At 39.8% G+C, this 16,729-nt stretch overlaps 1 protein-coding gene across 5 annotated transcripts in view; it reads left to right on the plus strand.

Annotated features, from left to right (window-relative positions):
• PLAGL1 (PLAG1 like zinc finger 1) overlaps positions 1-16,729 on the plus strand; it is an 84,946-nt gene that overhangs the window by 30,509 nt on the left and 37,708 nt on the right. For all 5 annotated transcript variants that reach the window (XM_029054946.2, XM_029054965.2, XM_029054957.2 and 2 more), the window contains exon 2: positions 12,358-12,400. The gene's annotated coding sequence lies outside the window, so the exon portion shown is untranslated. The remainder of the gene's footprint in view (positions 1-12,357; positions 12,401-16,729) is intronic.

The raw sequence follows: 16,729 nt of genomic DNA on the forward strand, positions 1-16,729 counted from the left end.
AATATAAATGAATATAATTATAGATATGGACATATATACACAAGTGCTGTGGGGCGAAGGGGGTAGAGTAAAGGGAGCTAGTCAGGGTGATGGGGAGGGGATGGGGAGCTGAGGAAATGGGGGATTTAGTCTAATTTGAGAAGAGAGGACATTCCAGGCCAGAGATAGGACTTGGGCCAGGAGTGGATACAATCAGGTTAGATACAGTCCCTGCCCCACCTGGGCCTTGCAGTCTGAATAGGAGGGAGTAGGATTTAATCCTCATTTTTACAGTTGAGGGAACTGAGGCACAGAGAAGTGAAGTGACTTGCCCCAGGTCACACAACAGATAAGTGGCAGAGCCAGGATTAGAACTCAGGTCCTAGGACTCCTAGGTCCATGCTCTTTCCACTTCTTCCCGAGTGCATGTATTTCCCCAAATGCTTAGTTTAATACTCCGCACATAGTAAGTATTCATTAAATACCACTGATGGATTGATGACACAGTGGGCATTTTCTTAATATAAATCTTTGTGGCTGTTCCCATGGCACTGCAGAGCTGTTGAGCTGGAATTTGTAGTCCTGCTTTCTTGGTGGTGACTCAGGGGGAGTCCTGGAGCAGCACTTCTCAGCACTTCTCAGCACTTACCTAGTTAACCCTCCTCCACTTGCCTGCTGGATGACTTGGGGCAGGTCACTTCACTTCTCTCTGCCTTAGTTCCCTCATCTGTAAAATGGGGATGAAGACTATGAGCCCCATGTGGGACAGGGACTGAGACCAACCTGATTAGCTTGTTACTTCCCTAGAGCTTAGAACAGTACCTGGTACATAATAAGCACTTAACAAGTACCAAAAAAACCCAAAAAACTTTTAGTGCCAGGCATAGAAATGGCGCCGTCTGTCCTGCTGCTGTCAGGAACTGCATCTCAGTTCTGTGCTTGAAAGTGTAGAGAGAAGCTGCCATGACTTCACCTGCTCAGGACCTGCTGTTGTTGGGCCTTGGACTGTTGTAGAGTCAATACCATGAAAGAATGAAATAGGGAGGGTGCACCCTGAAGAAGGAAGAACCCCAGGAAGTAATTCCCTCACCCTAATGGTTTCCAATTACCGAATATTTAATTTACCTTTTTCCCTTTTCCCTTCAGAAAATACTGAAGAGGCAGGGGGATTGTTCTGGAAACTTTATTTCACACTTATATTTAATATTAACTTTTCAAGTGTGCTTGGAAGAGAGATTAACTTTTTTTTTTTTTTTTGGGTAAACTGGATTTCTCACTCTGCCTTTCCTGATAAAGGAGGGCATTGTTCCTTGAAAATGTGGTTGTAGTGTAACTGCCTGGATTGTGGAGTAAATTTTCCCACTGACTTGAGGTTTCAAAATTCATCCCAGAACTTCTGGAAACATTTGTAATTCCTTTATTTTCTATATTTTGTAATGCTAAATATCATTAGCATCATTAGGAGCAGCGTGGCCAAGAGGAAAGAGCACAGGCCTGGGAGACAGAGGCCTGGATTCTGATATCCGCTCTTACATTTACCTGCTGTGTGATCTTATGCAAGACACTAAATTTCTATGGCCCTTAATTTCCTCATCTGTAAAATAGGGATTCAGTGCCTGTTCTCCCCCAAACTTAGACTCTGAGCCCCATGTGGGATAGGGACTCTCAGACCTGATCAACTTTTATCTACCCATGTGCTTGACACATAGCAAGCACTTAAATACAAAAATAACAATAATACTAACTAATACTCCCCAGTCCCTGACTCTGCTATCTCTCCTCCCTACCCCCCAGCCCTGCTTAGCACTGAACTCTGCCGGGTGATAAAGTGTTTTTGGTGCTTTCCCTTTTAATTCTAACTTTAGCATCAACCATGACAACCACCACCTTCCTCCTGCTGTTGCTTCTTATTTGCTGTCTAGTAGCCCTCCTGCCCCAGCCCTGGCCAGGGCCACAGGGACTGAAACAAGGTGGATTGGAAGATGGGTAGTGTTCCTTTCCAAAGAAGTGCCACCTCCCCATCTTGTCCCCCAATCTTTCACTGTCTCCATCCCTGCGGCCCACTGGGGCAGGGTAGTGCTGCTGCAAGACAGGGGTTGGGACATGGCGGAGCAGGCGAGAAGAAAAAGAAGTGTCATGGATGCCAGCAAGATTAGAATTAATTTTGAAAAAAAGAGCTAAAAGCGATCACGTTCAACACATATGATGGGTGGTGGGGGTTGGGAACTGGGAAGTGGATAGGAGAGGAAATGGGGAGAGAGTTGACTTACTGGACATAACATTGAGAGTGGAGCTTATGCATTCAAGGTATAACATGTGTCCTTGACTTTTATGTGACATGGGGTACCCAGGACCTTGGGACTACCTGCATCCAAAACCTGACTCTAATCATTGTTTTGAATAAGGATAAAATTGAAGCAGAAATTGTAAAGCCATTGAATGATCCCCCTTTTAACTGCTTTAATAGTTGTATGGAACACAATTGATATGTGTTTAGCATCTCTTTCCCCTTGGGTGCAGATACAGACTTGGAAGTAACATCTTTTTCTTGTCATCTTCATAGTGATTTTCACTGCAATTTGTAAAGTTGTTGTGTAAAAACTGTAGGAACCAAAGTGTATTACCCATAAAGCCACCTATGTTCTCTAGAGGAGAGAAAGTGACAGACAAAATAATAGTCATGGTAACATCTTTCTTAAGAGGGGAACCCTTGTTTCCTCTCAAAAACCTCACTGGAATCTTTCTGCTTATTGTTTGCTGCTTTTGGACAAATAGCCCCCAGAGATCATTAAGCTTGACATTGTATTTCATTCCCCTAGACAGCTCAGAAATCACAACTCTGTTTATTTGCCTAGAGATTTCCTGCGAAAATCCAATTGGTCTGGGTAAATTAGAGGTGATGTTGTGGGCCATTCCGATTCTGAAAACTGTCTTTGTCCCCAAACTCTCAATTCCATATCACAGTGGGGTGATTCCTGACAGAGGGAGAAGTCAGATAATAAAAGCTTTATTGACCAATTTAGGAGTGATGATGGATAAATGATGGAAGAGCCTCGTCAGTCATGAAGATTTTAAAGACTAGGAGCCTATGCAAAGAAACTGATTGTAGTCCTTGTGGTTTGCACTGTACCACTCTCACTCTCTCATCCATGGAGTAAGAGCAGTGTTTGTAAATGAAGCAGTGTGGCCTAGTAGAAAGAGCATAGACTTGGGGGTCAAAGGACCTGGGTTCTAATCCCATTTTTTTTTGGCTCTGCCAAAAAAGTGACTGCCACTTTTTGGGGGGGAGTATTTGTTAAGTACTTACTTAGTCAGGCTCTGTACTAAGCGCTTGGGTTGATGCAAATAATCAGGGGCTTATAGACTTAATCCTCATGAGGATAAGGCAAGGAAAAGTCAAGTGACTTGGCCAAGGTCACACAGCAGACAAATAGTGAAGCCAGGATTAGATCCAGATCCTCTGACTCCCAGGCCCTTGCTCTTTCCACTAGGTCATACTGCTTAGTTGCTGTATGACCTTGAGCAATTTGCTTAACTTTTGTGTCTGTTTTATCTCATCTGTAAAATGAAGATTAAATACCTATTCTCCCTTCTTAAACTGGGAACCCCATGTGGGATAGGGACTGTGTCTGATCTGATTAACTTGTATTAGAAGTTTGAGAATTAAACATGGTCCCCTGAACCCCAAAGAGCTCATAATCTAAGAGCCAGTTAGTTAATCATGTTAAATCTTTGTTAAATCATCCCACTGGCACCATATGCCTGGATGTACCATCTCAGAGTAATCTTTTAGATGCATATCTTTGTTGCAAAGTCCTGTGCCTTTTGTATTTTAAGAAATCCCAACTCTGAAGTGCTTCCCATACTCTTCCAGTGGTTCATCAAAAAGTCCTGTATGATGGAAATTCTTTATTATTATTTTTTGATGATGTAAGGTGTACTGATTCTCTTTTTTCATGAGAGTGTGGTGGGAGATCCTTGTTTTGATGCTGATATAGGGGAACCTTGAGAGAAAGTGTGTCCTTGAGCAATTCTAGAGATGACCAAACTGTCCACTTGGAACTGAAGCATGGTCTGTGTGAGTATCTTTCTGCTCTATTCATGCCATGTGCCCAGTGGTGTATGGACCACTGGTAGAAACTGGCAAAATTGTATTTTTGCAGTCCTGAACTCAGACAATTTCTTATGGTTCAATCATGCTCACTCCTGGATGTCTGCATTCCAAATCATCTTTTAAAATAAAAAAAATCAACAATAGTTTACCTTATTCATGACAAAATAAAACTTGTTTCTGATTAGTACAGTGCTCTGCACACAGTAAGCACTCAGTAAATACAATTGAATGAATGAATATTAATTTATAAAATGGATTGTTTCAGTGTCAACCTTTGGATTTCAGCATGAAAAATGGATTTTTAATGATGCAATTCATCCTTTTTTTTTAAACCACCTTTCGCCACTGAGTCTGCCATTGTTACCTGCCTCTCTGTCATCCAGCTGATCACAGCTCTCTCTTTTACTTATTCCTTTAACTAACAGCTTTTAAAAAAACCTCTTGTTTATAGTAATCAGAAGCAGACCAACCCAACTATACAAACCCACATACACAGAGCAAAGGGGAAGAGAGGCAGGAACCTAGAGGTTAAAGGCAAACCCCTTCCACCCCCCCCTACCGTCCTCAGCCCCTAGCCAGTCTTGTTTTTGTTCTTTCACACTCTTCCTCCACCCCATGGTTCAAAATGCATAAAGAAATCGAGAATTAGCAAAAACTGTGTTTGGGGGAGGGAAAAAACAACAGAAGCATTTAATATCAGAGTGCTTAAGGCACATAGTATTTTTGGACAAGATGCACTAAAGAGGTAGGGTGAGCAACGAGGCTTTAAAATACAGTAAACTACTATAGAAAGTATTCAGGAAAAATTAAAAAGAAATCCAGAGAAAGAACACAGTTTGGGATCAGTGACCTTTGGCAAAGAAATAAAATGAGTTAAAGGTAAGGAGGGATGAATGATGAGAGAAGAGAACTTTGTTAAGGCTAGGTAGAAACATATAGATGAAAGTCATAATTTTATGGATCCTCTAATGAGGTTTCCGTTAGAGGAGATTAAAATAAACCTCCCCTCTCTGCCAGGAGGTGTTTGTGAAAGGAGGGGAGAGAAGGAAGAAGAGAGAGAGTGAGTGTCCAGTTGCTCAAGTGCCTTGCAACTCCCTCTCTCCATACATCAGATGACTACAGCTCTCCCCACATTGCAGTCCCTCCTTAAACCCCACCTCCTCCAACGATTTCCTTTCCCCAGGAGCCACCACTTCCTCGCCTGGTGCGGGGTCCAGCACTAAGGGGTGTGCAATAAATGCACTCCACCACTTCAGTTGCTTAAATTGCTACACTATTTTTAGATGAGCTTGTGTTTTTTCTGTGGTCGAAAGAGCTCAACATGGTTTTAGAGCACTGAAAGTTTGTTTACATATAATTTGAAAATTACTCCCAAACAAAATAAAATGTAACCAAAGTAAAAGTATTTTCAAATCATTATTGATATAAAAGATCTATTATGGCCAAAAATATGCTTTACACTGCTGAAGAGATTCTAGAATAATGTAGAAGTTGAGTTTGTCAGGAAGTGCCACATCCTGATTAAAAAAAATAGTAACAATAGTTATTGCTTGCCTTCTGAGTGCAGCAGATTGTACTAAGCACTTCAGAAAGTACAACTGTGCCTACAATTTAACTTGGACTCTACAAGTGATTTCTCATTCAATGCAGTCATTATCCGTATCTATTAGTCTATCACTGATTAATTCACAACACCTCAGTCAAGAAGGATCAAACTCCAACTTTGCAACTTGTATGCACATTTGTGTATTTTCATTTACATATTACATTCATATTTCATTATGATTCACTATATACAACATACTATAGAAACAGCATAGCCTAATGGAAAAAAAAACAGGCTTGGGAGTTGGGAGACCTGGGTTCTAATGTGGACACTGCCACTTGCCTGTTGTGTGACCTTGGCTAAGTCCCTTCTCAGTAGTTAGGTTTCTCCATCCTATGTAAAATGAGGATCAAATACATCTTCTCCCTCCCCCTTAGACTTCTAGCCTATGTGGGACAGGGACTGTGTTTCACCCAATTATCTTGTCACTTAGTACAGTGTGTGGCACATAGTGCTTGACAAATACCACAAGTAGTTATTACATTTTTTATATACTCTTTCACTTGTTTTATTCTGATGCATTTGTTCTGATTCCTGTTGTATACTTGTTCTTCTTTTTGCTTTTACTATCTGAAAATAATTTTTGATGGCTTTTCATTGGATTGAAAACTGGAGGACAGGAAATGTATTTTGGTACTGTTGTAATCTCCCAAGTTGTTATTATAGTGCCAACACCGTAGATCCTCAATAAATTCCATGGTTGTTAGATTAATATTGTTGAGCACCACATTGAATCTGGAATTTGCCCTTGTTTCTTTTTACTTTTAAATTTAGAAATGTTAGAAATTTGTAGAAATTCAGCAAGTATTATAAGATATTTTCTATTTTTTATTCCTAATGTTACACAGTGCTGTTTTTCTAGTTCTGTGCAGGCCCACTAGGAGTTCTTCACTTTAAAGTTTATGTTACAGCAATGGGAAATTCAGAAGTAAATAGTATTTCAATACCTCAATCTGGGATATTTATTGAGCTCTGACTGCACTATACTGGGCACTTCAGAGAGCAAAATAGAGTAATAATAATAATAATGATGGTGTTTGTTAAACGCTTGCTATGTGCTAAGCACTATTCTAAGTGCTGCGGGCGGGATACAAGGTAATCAGGTTGTCCCACGTGGGGCGCACAGTTGTAATCCCCATTTTATCGATGGGGTAACTGAGGCCCAGAGAAGTGAACTGACTTGCTCAAAGTCACACAGAGGACAAGTGTTGGAGCCAGAATTAGAACCCATGACTACTGACTCCCAAGCCCTTGCTTTTTCCATTGAGCTACACTGCTTCTCTAAGTAGCACAGTAGTAAGTAGTAAGTAAATACAATCCTTGCCCTCAAGGAGTTTGTGTTAGGACATTTAGAAGCTGGTTTTTTAAAGAAAATACTTTTGAGCACAAGGAGTTTTACTGATATTTCTTACTTGATTCTTTCAAGAGAACAAGACTATTAGAGAAAAGAAAATATTTTGTGATGTTCAGTAACAGAGTGAAAGTATAATGTTTTCTCTTCTTTTCCTAAAATTGGTATTTGCGTTCAAATCCAAAGAGTTGAAAATAGTTTAGTATTGGAGAGAGAAATGATGCAAGAAAAACATTTTTTGTATCATTTCCTACCAAGGTAGCCTACATTACTGCAGTTCCATTAAGGTAAAAACTTGAACCGATGATTTAGTATTCATTTTATTCATTTATCTTCAAATATATATATATATATATACACATTATATATATGTATACACACATATATACACATATGTAACACATATGTATATATATCTGTATGTATGTGTGTGTGTATATATATATGTCAGTCAATTTTATTTATTGAGCGCTTACTGTGTGCCAGGCACTGTATGTGAATGCATATAAAGGGCTAAAGTAAATAAAGGTTTAAAATTTTCTTAGGAATAAAATCACTTAGTTAGATTCTTGAAAATTTTATGAATTAAACATTGTAAAAAGTTAGTGTGTATATGCAAAACTGTTGGAAACTAGTTTTACTGTGCAAGTTTGTTTTCTACAAGTCTTATGAGGCATGACTTGCACAGGACTTTGGCTTTGTAATTTTTAAAACTGATTTTTTTTTGAAATTTAAGCATTTCAGTACTAGTATTTCATGTCATCAAACAAGATGGTATTTTCTAAAGTGCAACTTAGATTTCTATTTTCTTTCCAATACTTTCTGTCCCCTTAATAATTTTCTCTTTTATCAGAATTTGTGGTAACTTCTTTAGACTTTATTTTATGAAATTTTGAGAGATCAAGAAATGAAATCCAAAAGAGCAAAGTAGATAAGTGAATCCATAAACTGGCATTTGAATCCTAGCATTAAAATGATTTTTGGATTATCAGACATCTGCAGTTCTTTCCTTTGGAATAAGAAAGAGTATTAAGTGTTCACTGCTTCTTAGGATTTTCCTTAGGACAGGAAGTACTGAAAGTGAAATGAGGGCAACTGGAACATAATTATTGGAGGTCAGGAACCAGTGTCAGGTGTGTCTAGGAATTTTCCTGTTAGCCATGTAGTATTCCTAACTTTTAGGAATATTCCTAACTTAGTAACTTTTTCACTAAGTTACTTCGAAGATGTCTTGATGAACCCATGCTTCATTTTATCTGAAAGACTACATTAAGGTCTACATGTTTTATGTTGTTTCAGATTCCCCAAGAGGAGGAAAAAAATAGTGGTTATCAAAAATGTTGTTTTCACTACTTTTATCTGAACCCTTACTTTAAATCATTCTCTTTCTGTAAAATGTGGTTTGCATCGTAATCTGTGATTGGTGTGTAATTGCTGTGTGAATATGGCTGTTGATTCTTTGGCTTGAATAATAATAATAAAAAAGCAGTTGGATTATGTGCCAGAGCTAAAATGAACTGATAGAAAATCAGTTTGCACACACCAAGATGAGTATTGCACACTACGAACTGAAGAAAAATAACTGGATTATAGCTAGAATGATTTGGTAATGAGTTCTCCCCCTCCCTTCTGTGTTGCCCTTGCATTTGGATATGTGTCCTGTATTCAGTCCTCCCTCAGCATTTTGGTACATATCCGTAATTTATTCATTTATTTATATTAATACCAGGCTTCCCTCTCTAGATTGTAAGCTTGACTTGAGCAGGGAACATAACTACCAACTCTGTTATGTTGTACTCCCAAGTGCTTAGTACAGTGCTTTACACACAATAAGTATTCAATAAATCTGACTGACTAAGAGTAGGACCTGTCATATAATCCAGTCTCCTGAGAAAGTGCAGGAGCCGTTACTTTAAGGAGTAAGTAACTTCTATATGGATTTTGTCCCTTATGACACATCTTCAATAAACTGATAGTTGGCTCTTATGTGCTAGATGATTACTGGGGGCTTAATGGAAGGGAGAAATCAGAAAATAAGTGAATTGCAAAGTGGTTCAGATGGTAATTGACGCCTTTTAAGCTACGTGAGCAAGCCAAGTTGTTACCTTATAGCTTAGATTCCTCGTAGCTTTTGATATGCTTTCAGAATCTAAATTTAAATTGAGAAAAGTATATGACAAGAGCTTTGGATCATTGGAGATATTTTTAAGTTTGGGATATCTGAGACTAATTTTTAATTGATATTTATTGAGGATGAAGTGGGCATAGAGTTCTGAATTAAGCACTTGGGAGAAGACAGTCAAAGTAAAAGCATGGCCTTTGCCCTCAAAAACCTTAGTCTTTACATTGTAAGCCTCAAATTCTTTTCAAGTATTTAAAAAAATATTCCCATTTTTTTCACTGCTGTTGGCCCCTCCATTATTAAAACTTCTAAGATTACTAATGTATTTCCAGGAGTATACAAAATGGATCAAGACAACAGAGGGGAGCTAAACCACCTCACTTTTTATGTGTCCTTCCTCCATCCTGACCCAGAAATGGGAGATTCTGAAGGTTCATGGTCGCTTGCTTCCTGACTGCTGTGCTGACATTTTACCCCATGCTCCTTCACTCTTACAAAGTGGCTTTCCCACGGGGTCCTGTGAGGTGATGAGAGGTCATTGTCCAGAAAGGAGGGCATCACTGATAGCATATGGACTAGCTGGGTGTTGGGTTGCCATCCCAGTACTGGGTGAGACTACAGCCTGAAGGAGAATGGCTCATGGAAGCAGGAAAGTAATAATAATAACTGTGAAGTGAAGTGACTTGCCCAAGATCACACAGCAGACAAGTGGCAGATTTGGAATTAGAACCCATGACCTTCTGACAACCAAGCCCATGCTCATTCCACTAGGCCACACTGCTTCTCAATTGTGTGTTAGAGAGCTGATGGGGTTGGTTTTACCATCAGACATTTACTGGGATCAGACCTTCAACTCAGCTCTAACGCTCCTGCTGTTTTCTGACTGGTCTCTCCGGTTAGGTTGAAGATAAACTGAGGTTTTCGGTTGCTGCTATAGATGAGGATGTTTTTGTTTGTTTTTTGCTTTTCCCTTGGTTTTCACAATGAAGGGAAAGAGATCCTCAGCCCTTACTAAGCCAGTCTGAGTATCTTACTTAACAGTGGCTTACCAAAGTGGCATCTGCAACTGCTGAGTTCTCAGATACTCTCTTCTGTGGCCACAGAGTGTACTTATTCATCCATTAGTTGTCTTGCAATGTGTGCTGCTGGTCACGGGAACAGGGTGCAAGTGCGAGGATGGTTCAGTGCAAGTAGTCACCACTACTGCAAAACAACTTAGGTGCAGGTCTTGTTGTCAGTCCTGTCTTGTCTTATTCCGTTGAATCATTTCCAACCCATAGCAACACGATGGACACATCTCTCCCAGAACGCCCTGCTCTCCATCTACAGTTGTTCTTGTAGTGTATCCATAAAGTTTTCTTGATTAAAAATATGGAAGTGATTTACCATTGCCTCCTTCCACTCAGTAAACTTGAGTCTCCGCCCCGACTCTTTCCCATGCCACTGCTGCCCAGAATGCTTGAGTTTTGACTTGTAGCAGATTGCCTTCCACTTACTAGCCACTGCCCAAGCTAGGAATGGATTGGGTATGTCTCTGCTTGACTCTCCCTCCCATAGCCAGGACTGGTGGAGTACTGAAAGCTCTCCAGGTGCCACCTTGAGGGGCGTCTTGACAGTAGGATATGCCTTTTTCCCTTACCCATTGATGTCTTAGCAACGTTCACCTGATCAGTAGAGGACCAAAAAAGGTGTGCTGCTTGACTCTCAAAAATGAACTACTACTTCTCATAGAAATGTGCAAGAGATTCTCACATATGGATTCAGTTTCACCATGTCCCACTAGATTGTGAGCTCCTTAAAGGCAGGGATCATGTCTACCAATTCTTCTGTATTCTCCCAGTGCTTTGCATACAGTAAGCACTCAGTAAAAATCATTGTTTCATTGACTGTCAGCAATGTCGTCTTTGAACCAAAAGACAATTGCCAGCTGTGACTGATTTAGGAATGATTTCCTGAAGGAGGTGGGATTTTAGAAGGGCTTTGAGGGGTTTAATGGCAGATTTGGTGGCAGGAAGTTCCAGGCTAAAGGGGCAGCAAGAGCAGTGGCAGGGAGACAGCCAAATTGAGGAAAAGGTAAAGTCAGAAAACGCGCTCGAGAGGATCTTATATATTAAGATGAGGATATTATATGTTATACATTAATTATACATTATTATACCATTACATTAATACATTAATATTATTGTGTATGTCACATTTTATCTGATAATTATGTTGTTATAGAATTATTATATATTATATACATAGAGATTATATATTAAGATGGGGAGAGTTGTTGGAGAGCCTTGAAGCTAATTGCAGTGTATTTGATATTAAAGGAAAATAGGAAGCCATTGGGAGCTGTAGATGAGTAGAGAGATGTGGTCTAGAAATGCTTCAAGCTGGTCTGTGAAGCCGCATGTGGTATAGATTGGAGGGTGGAGAGACTGGAAGTGGAGAGAACAGTGAGGAGGCTGATTACAGCAGTCTAACTGTGACATGGCAAGAGCTTGGACCAGAATGGTAAGCGGTTTTCTTGGGAAGAACCAGCAGGCTTAGTAGAAGATTGAATGTAAGAACTGAAAGGCAGTGAGAGGTCAAGAAAGGACCATGTCTGTTTCCAACTTGTGTGTTCTCTCCTAGTGCTTAGTGTAGTGCTCTGAACACAGTAAGTGCTTAATAAATACTATTATTGCTACCAAGGTTGCAGGCTTCTGAGATGGTGGTTTTATCAACAGAGATCAGAAAGGTGGGAGGTAAAGTGTATTTAAAAGGGTAACATTTGTGTGTTCCTATTCATTTATCTCTCTATTTCCTCATGTTGGGAATGATAGAAGAACAAGGTAATTTGTACAAATATATTTGGGTACATGTGGGGCACATGTACCCCAGTTATCGGATCTATTTGGGATAATTACTTTAAAATTGAGTTTGGCTCACTTTGTGAACAGTTTTCCTAATTTTGCTCACCAAGACATCTGAGCTGTTCTTGGATTGGGAAGGTGATCAGTTGAAATAATCAAAATTCAAAGCATTGATTTTTCATTTCATTCTATTATTCATAGTTTCATTTAAGAAGTCACCTGAAACTTTTGATAGAGTTTGAATGGCCTAATGGCTTCTTATGGGTTGCCATTGTTTTAATATTAAAACATAATAGGTTGATATTGAAAGGCTGATAGATTGTTTTTGATCTTCCTTTTCAGATCCTGCCACCCTAATACATAAACAGCAGTCACAACCTGTTATGTAAGTAGACATTTTTTATTCCTCCTTGCTCTTCTCAGTGTGTTTTATTAGCGCATCCTCTAGGCCATAAACTCACTGTTGGCAGGGAATGTGTCTATCAACTATATTATATTATATTATATATTATGTTATATTGTTATATTGTACTCTCCCAAATGTTTAGTATAGTGCTCTGTACACAGTAGGCATTCAATAAATGCAATTGACTAAAATTGATTGATTAATAGAACATCAGGATTATTTTGGGTCCTGATCATTTCTGGATGTATTATTTCCAGACTTGCCTTTTGATGTATTCGTTTTCTAGATTTAAGGCTTCAGTGCTAGAGCAGCTGGACCAGAGCAGAGCCAGAGAACAACACAGTATGTCCCACCTGGCAGCTCAAAAAATTGGGCCAAAGTACTGGACCTTCATTATTTCTCTGAAGTATTAGGGAAGAACAGTTTTGCAGTGATCTGTGTTTTAGACTCTGGGTTATGGAGCAGCTGTATTTAGTCAATGATCTCCAGTGAGGACTGTGGCTAGTAGGAACCCTCTGTGGACTTTTTAGCCAGACTCAAACACGTTTTGGGACATTTGGGATGAGGGTATTACCCCAAATTCTGACTTATCAACTCAGTCAATACGAGAATCATTTATGTCAAGGAGTAGAAAAAGGGTCAAGTTTGTTGATTTCACCATCAGGGTGTCCTTTTGGGGCAAGATAGAATGGTAAAGAATTTTGTGTGGGCCAGTAAATTGCTTGTACTGAAAATAAATTTTTGACATCATTCTACTGCTCTACTGACAAAGAAGTCTCAGAAAATTACTTTTGCTTATTTGTAATTTGTTTAACCTAGTTTCATTGTTGGTTTCAGTCATTTTCTTTACCAAATACTGAACATTTTTAAATTCCCACCATGGGTCATTTCTCTCCTAACTTTGTAAAACTAATTCTATCAGACATTCATCATTGAGGAGAATTGGGGGAGTTAAAAGGGACTGTTTAATTCCCACTTGTATTCCCTCCCAGCACTTAGTACAGTGCTCTGCACACAGTAAGCACTTAAATACTATAACCACTATATTTTCCCCCAGAAACCTTTTTCTCATCTCCTACTGAGAAGCAGTTTTTAAAAATATAAATACACATTCTTGACAAGTTGGCTAGAGCAGAAATGCTTCCAGGTTAAAAAAACAAAGGGCACAAACCACCGAGCATACCTAATGTTTCCAGTACCAGGTTGGGTGGAACAATTACATGGTTTGGTAAGTGTTCAGTAAATATATTTTCAGTTAGTTATCAGTCAGTGGTATCCAGTAGCTTAATAGGGTAAAATGTAATGTTCAATCAGTGGTGTTTATTGAGTGCTTATGTAAATATATTTTCAATTAGTTATCAATCAGTGGTATCCAGTAGCTTAATGGGGTAAAATGTAATGTTCAATCAGTGGTGTTTATTGAGTGCTTACTGTGCATAGAGTACTGTACTAAGAGTACACTGCTATATAGTTGATAGATATGGTCCCTGCCCTCAAGGAGCTTTCTGTCTAATGGGGGAGACAGACATTAAAATCACCTACAGATAGGGGAAATGGCAGAACATAAGGTTATGTACATAAGTTCTGTGAGGCTGGGATTGGGTTGAGTTATCAAAGTGCTTCAGGAATATTGATTCTAGTGCATAGACAATGCAGAAACAGCATGGGAGTGTACTCTCCCAAATGTTTAGTATACTGCACTGCCCACAGTTAAACACTCAATAAATACTGTGGATTGTTTGAGATAAGTATGTGCATTTTTCCTGTTCTGCAAAGATAAAGTGATCTAAGAATAAACAAAAGTTATTGTTGCTTAACAAAAGGAACTTTTTAAGATGCCGTTTCAACTTAACCTTCCTGGGCACATAATAAATATGTGGCTTTGGATATGTATTAAGCCGTGAAATGAATGCTTAAGTCAAACTTAAAACTTGAAGAGAGCTTTTTTGAGGCTTAATTCCCTGCTTTTTCCATCAGAAGAGTTGTGTTGATAATTGAATTTACAATTGAAAAGTTAAAAGGATGCCATTAATGTAGGTCCAGAAATTTCCACTTAAAAAAGGCATATTCCAATTCCACCTCATTTTGGCTTGGGTAAGAAATGGATTAATTTCAGTATCAAATTGTAGTTCATTTTAAAAAGGACACTCCTAGTGTTTCCCCCCAGAATGGAACTTCCCTCCACGGAAGCCATGGTGGCCGCCCCAGGCCTTGAGGGCTTGAAGGGGCCTCCTAAACCTTCAGTCCTCTGTGCCTCCCCTGTCTTGTTGGGCTCTCTGGGTTTGAAGCTTGAAGCTCAAGTCCTGTGTGTGAAACAGACCTGAGATGATGAGTCCCAGGAACATCTGGCACTTTGTAGCCCTCTCTTCCTCTTTCAACCCTTTCTCCATCCTCCCTTCCTCAAATTCACATTTGCCAATGCTTGGAGGAAAGGGAAACTGACACAATCTCTTGTGTACTTATTCTGTAATACTTTCCTCTATTTTCTGCTAGTTTTATACCCTCACTTACATCTATATATAGCAGTATATGCAGGGAGAAACACATACTATTGTTTTCTCACTGATTCTCACTCCTACACATTCACTCCCACCCATCTCCATTTACATACTTACTCCTGTTCATATTTGTTCACTCTCCTAGTTTCTTGCTCTCATTGCCTGATTTCCCACTTCCCATCCCTCCATTCGGCTCCACAGGAAAGAATTTAGTGACCTGGGACTCTGGGCAGCAATCAAGCTGCTCGTGTGGGCAGCTCATTTTGGGAACCTCAGATCGGGATTTCTGAATTCAAACCTCGATATCTGTTTTCTTCCCCGATCCCATAGTTGTAAATTGGGATTGAAATTTAACTTTACGAAGTCATTAAAGAAGAATTGCATCACATCTTTCACCAGTGTTTTAAATCCATTTTACTTTCAGCATTGAAGATTAGTTGTGCAGTTTGCTTAGATTTGTAATAATACTCAGACCCCTTTTCAAAGTATATGCAAAGTTGTATGTAACCACTGTCTCCACTTCCTCTCCCCTAATTCCCTTCTTGACCCTCTCCAATCTTGGTTCTGCCAAATTTACTTCACTGAGATGGCTCCTTTCCAAGGTCACTGGTGACTTCCAGCTTGCCCAATCCCAGTGGACTCTACTCTATTATAATCTTCCTCAACCTCTTGGCTGCCTTCAACACCGTGGAACACTTCCTTCTCCTGGAAAAAACAATCTAACCTTGGTCTTTCTGATATAGTTATCTCCTGGTTCTCCTCTTTTCCCTCTGGTTGATACTTTTTTTTTAAGTGGTATTTGTTAAGCGCTTACTCTGTGCCAAACACTTGTTCTAAACTCTGGGGTAGATACAAGTGAATTAGGTTAGATACAGTCCTGTCTTGCATGGGGCTCACAGTCTAAGTAGGAGGGAGAACAGAAAAACTAAAATAAGTGACGTGCCCAAGGTCACACAGACAACATTTGGCAGAGCTGGAATTAGAACCCAGGTCCTCTGACTCCCAGGCCCATGTTCTTTCCTGTAGGCCACGCTGAATCTTTCCTTCTCAGTCTCTTTTGCCAGATGGTCTTCTTCCCCCCATCCCCTTCCTGTGAGTGCCCCCAAGACTGTCCTTGGTCCCCATTTCTTCTCAACCTACACTCACTCTCCTGGGGAACTTACGGCTCTCGTAGCTTCAACTACCACCTCAACACAGATGCCTCCCAAATCTACCTTGTTAATCCTGACCTCTTTCCTTCTCTGTAATCTCACATTTCTACTTACTCCAAGACATCTTTATATGGAATGTCCCCCTTGTATCTCAAGCTCAATCTGTCCAAAACCGAACTTTTCCTCTTCCCTTCCAAATCTCCTCCTCTACTTAACTTTCCCATCACAGTTGACAAGGCCACCATCTTCCCATCTCTGAAGCTCATATCCATGACATTATCCTTCACACTTTCCTGTCTTTCAACTCCAGCATTCAGTTGGTCATCAAATACTGTCTGTTTATCCCCCACACTATTTCAAGGCTCTGCCCCTTTTTCTCCAACCAAAAGACAGCTAACTCTATTAATCTAGGTACTTGTCAGATCCTGGATTGACTACTGTATCGATCACTTCACTGGTCTCTCTGAGTCTCTTCCCCTCTCCAGTCAGTTTTCGAAAACATTATACTGCATATAACTCCCCAATTCTCAAGCACTTCAAATCCTTATCTATTCCTCTCCACACTAAGCAGAAACTCCTGACCATTGGCTTTAAGAATCAGCATGGCCTGGGAGTCAGAAGGACCTGGATTCTAATCCTGGATCCACCTCATGTCTGCT

The sequence above is a fragment of the Ornithorhynchus anatinus genome, chromosome 2, assembly GCF_004115215.2.
Source record: "Ornithorhynchus anatinus isolate Pmale09 chromosome 2, mOrnAna1.pri.v4, whole genome shotgun sequence".
Lineage (NCBI taxonomy): Eukaryota > Metazoa > Chordata > Mammalia > Monotremata > Ornithorhynchidae > Ornithorhynchus > Ornithorhynchus anatinus.